The sequence below is a fragment of the Apodemus sylvaticus genome, chromosome 3 (genome assembly GCF_947179515.1).
Source record: "Apodemus sylvaticus chromosome 3, mApoSyl1.1, whole genome shotgun sequence".
NCBI lineage: Eukaryota > Metazoa > Chordata > Mammalia > Rodentia > Muridae > Apodemus > Apodemus sylvaticus.
Window position 1 is genome coordinate 95,869,674 of NC_067474.1, and position 5,873 is coordinate 95,875,546.

Sequence of the window (5,873 nt, forward strand, 5' to 3'; positions counted from 1 at the left end):
GTTTAGCCATAAAGGAGAATGAAAGCCTGTCATTTACAGCAAAATTAATAGAACCGAAGAACATGTTAAATGAAATAATCCAGACACCAATAGGCAAATGCTTTCTGGTCTCTCTCTCAGGAATGAAAGCTCTGCTAAGTCAATTCGAATGTAGAATAGTGGTTTCTAGAGGCCTGGGAGGGGTGAGGAGGGGTTAATAAAGGGAGGTTGGACAATGGGTGCTAAGCCACAGCAGAGGGATAAGCCGGGCCAGAAGGCTGAGGAAGCTGAGGCCTGGTGTCACAGGATGGCAGCTCCTACAACAGGAACAGCAGTGAGAAGCAGAGGCCGACAGGCAGCAGCAGAACATTTTCCCCCAGACCTGTCTGTGTCTGAGCTGATGCTAGAAGATGCTGCCCCACTCTGGTGGAGGGTCTTCCCTAAATCCTAGTTAAATCATCCTAGAAATGCTCTCCCAAATCCACGAAGAAGTACCTTTCTTAGTTGAGTTCAGATCCAATTAAAGTGACACCAAAGCTTAACGGTCACCAAGCATGAAAGTCCAGAGAAAAGAAGAGCTGTGGTCCAGGAGAACAGTGTGACCGGCCAAGGGGACGGTGGCTTCTGCCCGAACCTGCAGACCATCTTTCTGGCTGTGGAACTGAGAAATACATCCAATAACATGATCTCTGGCACTGGCTTTCCTGGACCAACTAAAAGGCTCAGAACACATAAGGAGAACAGACCCTTAATACTGATCATTAGATGTCTTCACTTCCGAGGGGTCTCTAAAATGAGTCTCTTCCTTTTGTCTTGTTAAAGACAAACTGGGAAGCAATGCAGAGTGGCTAAGAGAACTCTAAACAGATTTAACTCTGTGCAGTAAGGGAACAGATCACTACAAAACAAAGAAGTGGTGTCCCGGAAAATCTGAGTGTCCCCTTCTTCAGCAAAGCATAAACATCTAAACTCTCAACTGAGGGCCACATGCAGAGAGGTCAGTAGAAAAGATTTTATCTACCTTATCCATGATGGAGAATAGTTTCCACCTCAAACCCTGCCATTACTAATGAGGCTGGTATATGTGCTTAGCCTGAAGGACAGTATTAGGGTTTCCTCTCTCCATGACTCAGCCACTGAAGCCATCAACATGGCAAAGTTTACACATCCTTTTCTCCCCATGTTGTCCAGGGAATCACCGTTGAAGGGCCAAGTGGAGGGGCTCCTAAGGGGAAAATGCAGCCACAAACATGGAATAGCCGAGAAAGAAATGAAGGAAGGCTGTCAGGGAATCCCACTGAAAATAAACAAGAAAGAGCTAACAAATCCACAACACGTCCTTCCCGGTCTCCAAGCCTGGAGGAGTGGAGAGGGGGAGGAGTGGCAGTCATTTTGGCCCCAATACAGCATCTTTACATGGTTTGGCACCCAGATTTGGGGCCTAGAGAAGCAACTGTTATCTCTTCCAGAGAGGTGCCAGCCTCCAAAAACCAAGTCCTAAGGAGAGTAATTTCTGGTTTTGTTTACATATGTTTAATACATTTCACATTCTTCGTTTATAAGAATCTTTGAACTTGGAGATCAGAGAGAAGTCACAGTCTGGTCATGCCTGCCAGAGTCAAACAAAAACTCCAAGCACTGTAAAAAGTTAAAGTCCTATGATCACCTTTGGAGAGGACTCCAGAATACTCTTTGATTCCAAGAAGGTATTATCTGCATTAGCGGACAGCTTCTTGATAACCAGAGCTAATTCTACAGAGAGATGTTTACAGTTACATGGAGATACAGACCAGTTAGAGCCACTAGAATAAGTTTTTAAAAGGACAAAGCATTACCACTTAGGAACTAGTTTTATTGTTCCTGTGGCCAGACCCCTGAAACGTAAGGGAGGAAGGATTTTTGTTTTTTTTACTTTTTGTTTTTGTTTTGTTGGTGGTGGTGGTGATGGGAGACAGTAGCCCACAAGTTTTTTGTTTTGTTTTGTTTTGTTTTGTTTTGTTTTGTTTTGTTTTGTTTTGTTTTGAAAGGCCCTGCTTTTGTCTCAAGTCAGGGGAGTGAGGAAGAAGCTGGCCATCTTGGAAATTTGCCACTTTTATTCCCTAGTCATGGCCCTGCTCTCTGTCTGCCTGCCTGCCAGGGAGTCTGTCTAACTCCCAGTTGCTTAGTGATATATAATAAATGTGTACTGGCATGCATGCCTGCTGCAAAGAAACCTAAATTCCTGACTGAGATCATGGAAACAAATGTTTGTGTTTTGCTGGGTGATCTGCTTTCTACTAGTGGAAAGGATAACTTGTGTGGAAATGGAAATGCTTTCATCCAAGCCAGGAGTCCCAGCATTCCATGACTTACCCAGATAGCAAGCAAGATCCCTGCAAGGTTCAGGGCTGGTGGGAACAGAAGCAGCAGGCCCCAGTTCTGACTCTGCAGACAACAAAACAGATCCCCTCAACTCACGGATAGCCCAACCCTGCCTCCAGTTTTAGGACCAAACAAGATAACTGAGAAGCTGTCCGGCACCACCACCCAGCTTCCGGACTGAGCACCATTGCTTCTTCCTTCCTTGTGAGAGACTCACAAGGTACTTCACACATCAAACCCCAAAACTCCCCCCTTAGAGAGGTTTCTTTAGTTTGTGGCACACCATTGGGGGGAGGGAGAAGGACAGAAAGAAGGAGAGGGAGAGGGAGAGGGAGAGGGAGAGGGAGAGGGAGAGGGAGAGGGAGAGAGAGAGAGAGAGAGAGAGAGAGAGAGAGAGAGAGAGCAAACAATCAAACCAACCAAAAAACCATCTCCTTCCTACAGGATCATTCTCTACCCTAGGTACGTTCTGACATCGCTGAGATCAAAACACCCCTGAAAGTTACACTGTGTGACCTCTGACCTTGCGTTCTCCACAGCTGCTGTTCTCCAGCCCGGGCACGATAGCTATCCTCCCTAATCCTAGTTCACTGTCTCCAAAGAGAATGTCTTGTCTTTGTAAATAAAGGCAAAGAACACTGGAGAGATGCTGGTTCTCTTTCGCTGCACAACTTTTTTGCAGTCCCCACCTCCAATTAGCTCTTTTGCCCTCCCCCAAATAACCAGAAATAATAGGTGACCTTATTTTTTCCCCATCAAGTCCAGTGATAATTTATTTCTTTAAAACTCATCCCCTTTTTGGTTGGTGGTGGCACACAGCTTTGATCCTAGCATCCGGAAGTCAGAGGCAGGTGGATCTCTGAGTTCGAGGCCAGCCTGGACTATAGAGTGAGTTTTAGGACAGCCAGATCTATACAGAGAAACCCTGTCTGGAAACAAACGAAACAAAAAGCCCATACTCTCCATGCAATAATCCATCCCTCGCACTCTCCTGTACTTGCCAAAGAAAAAGCCAGCGGGGCAATCAGGGGGAAAAAAACACAAAAGCCAAAAACTGTATTTAACATTATGTCAGTAGAACACAAATATAGACATAGAGCCAGGCTCAAGTGTACAGAGTAGGGGTGCAGGTTGGAGCCAAGGGTGAGTGTGAGAGGAGGGAACCCTGCTGAAGGGGAGCATCAGAATGGGGGTGACTCTAGTACATCTCTCCCCATAGCTGCAAGTTGTATGATGACGGAAACCATGCTGTGTCTCGCCTGTGAGGACGACCGACAGACCGACTGTGCCGGATGAAAATGAGCTCAAGATGAAGGACTTCCCAGATGAATGACCCAGTCACACAGGAGCAAAGTTGTCTACAGACTGCAGATCAGGAGAGGCGTGTCTGTTCCCAGGTCTTAACATGGGAACCTGGGAGTTCTTTGCTGCAATGAAGGGCTCTGGGCAATTATCTGCAACTATCCCTCAGGCATGCAAACGACACACTGATGGCACTCGAAGGTCTTCTGAGCTTTCTTATCTGTCAGAATCCTCCCTGTCTGCATGACTACTCAGTGACCTTTGACCCCATCTTTTAAACTTGGCAGTGAATCTCCAAAATGGCTGCAACAAGCCTGTGCTTTGGAGGGAGCCCTCCATCAAGATGCAGAGCTCTCAGCTCCTTCTCCAGGGTCAGGTCTGCCTGGACAGCTGCCATGCTTCCTGCCGCGATGATAAGGAAGTGAACTTCTGAAACTGCGAGCAGAGTGCTGGTAGCTTCCCGTAATTTTGCAAATGATGCTACATTTGAGATTAAGAAATGTGACCTTCATCGGTTAGAAGAGGGCCCTCCAGTCACCGCAGTGCTCACCAGAGAGGATGGGCTCCAGTACTACAGGATGATGCAGACTGTGCACCGGATGGAGCTGAAGGCGGATCAGCTGTATAAGCAGAAAATTATTCGTGGTTTCTGTCACTTGTGTGATGGCCAGGAAGCCTGCTGTGTGGGCCTGGAGGCTGGCATAAACCCCACAGACCATCTCACCACTGCCTAGCGAGCGCATGGATTCACCTTTACTCAGGGCCTGCCTGTCCGAGCAATACTTGCGGAACTAACAGGACGAAGAGGAGGTTGTGCTAAAGGGAAAGGCGGGTCGATGCACATGTGGGGCAACCGCATCGTTGGAGCTCAGGTGCCCCTGGGAGCAGGAATTGCCCTGGCCTGCAAGTACATTGGAAAAGATGAGGTCTGTTTGACATTATATGGCGATGGTGCTGCTAATCAGGGTCAGGTATTCGAAGCTTACAATATGGCAGCATTGTGGAAATTACCTTGTATTTTCGTCTGTGAGACTAACCACTATGGCATGGGGACATCGGTTGAGAGAGCAGCAGCCAGCCCAGACTACTACAAAAGAGGAGATTTTATCCCTGGACTGAGGGTGGATGGAATGGATATCTTGTGTGTCCAAGAGGCAACAAAGTTTGCCTATTGCCGGCCTGCTAAGGGGCCCTTCCTGATGGGGCTGCAGACTTACCGCTACCACGGACATAGCATGAGCGACCTGGGAGTCAGTTATCGCACACGAGAAGAAATCCAGGAAGTAGGAAGTAAGAGGGACCCTAATATGCTTCTCAATGGTGAACAGCAATCTTGCAAGTGTTGAAGAATTAAAGGAGATTGATGTAGAAGTGAGGAAAGAAATCGAGGATGCTGCCCAGTTTGCCAAGGCTGATCCAGAGCCGCCCGCTGGGGGAGCTAGGCTATCAATCTACAGCAGTGAGCCTCCCCTTTGAAGTGCGTGGGACCAACCAGTGGATCAAGTTTAAGTCAGTCAGTTAATGGGAGCCGGTTAGATGGATGGGTGTTCCTCATCCCTTGTAAGGAACTCTTTGTGCTCTCAACTTTGGCAGGAAATAACCAGACAACAAAAGTCTTGAAAACATGTAAATTAAGGGAAGAGTAAAGGCACATGCAGATTGTACATTATTGTGTTCGATGTATTCATGTGAATAAGAGTGTATTGGATTTGTGTAGGATTTGAGATGGGTGATACAGAGTTTATAACCTCCCTCCATCATATCCTGGGGTCAGTTACTAAAAGGAACGATTCTGCTATTTGGTGGTGTGATCTGGTGTGACCACCCTCATGGAGGCATGCTGGGATTGATACAAAGCAGAGGTAGAAGTGTAGAGGCCGCCATGAATTGCGGAGGCTGGGCTCAGTTTGGCACTGACCCTCATCATGTCTCTGATCAAAGGCTATAGAAAATCGTGTGCTTTAAAATAAGGGTACTTCAGTCACTTCAAAGGTAAAATAGTTTAATCTTCTCCGTTTAGACATTTAACAAACACGAAATTGTACTCCCATTGCAAGGCACACTTTTTAAACCTTCACATTTAAGTAATTACACTAGTTTATAAAATATGTATGCTTTCATCTTTCCAGCAATTGTTATTAGGTATGCTGACTTTTTAAATACTAGGTCCGGGTTGACATTACTTACAATCCTGTTTATAAACAAGGATGCTCTAAGATCACACGTGCTTG

The 5,873-nt window shown here is 46.5% G+C and overlaps 1 pseudogene; it reads left to right on the forward strand.

The window, feature by feature from the left end:
* The first annotated feature begins 214 nt into the window (after positions 1 to 214).
* On the forward strand, positions 215 to 5,290 carry LOC127680277 (pyruvate dehydrogenase E1 component subunit alpha, somatic form, mitochondrial-like; annotated as a pseudogene).
* The last annotated feature ends 583 nt before the right edge of the window (positions 5,291 to 5,873 follow it).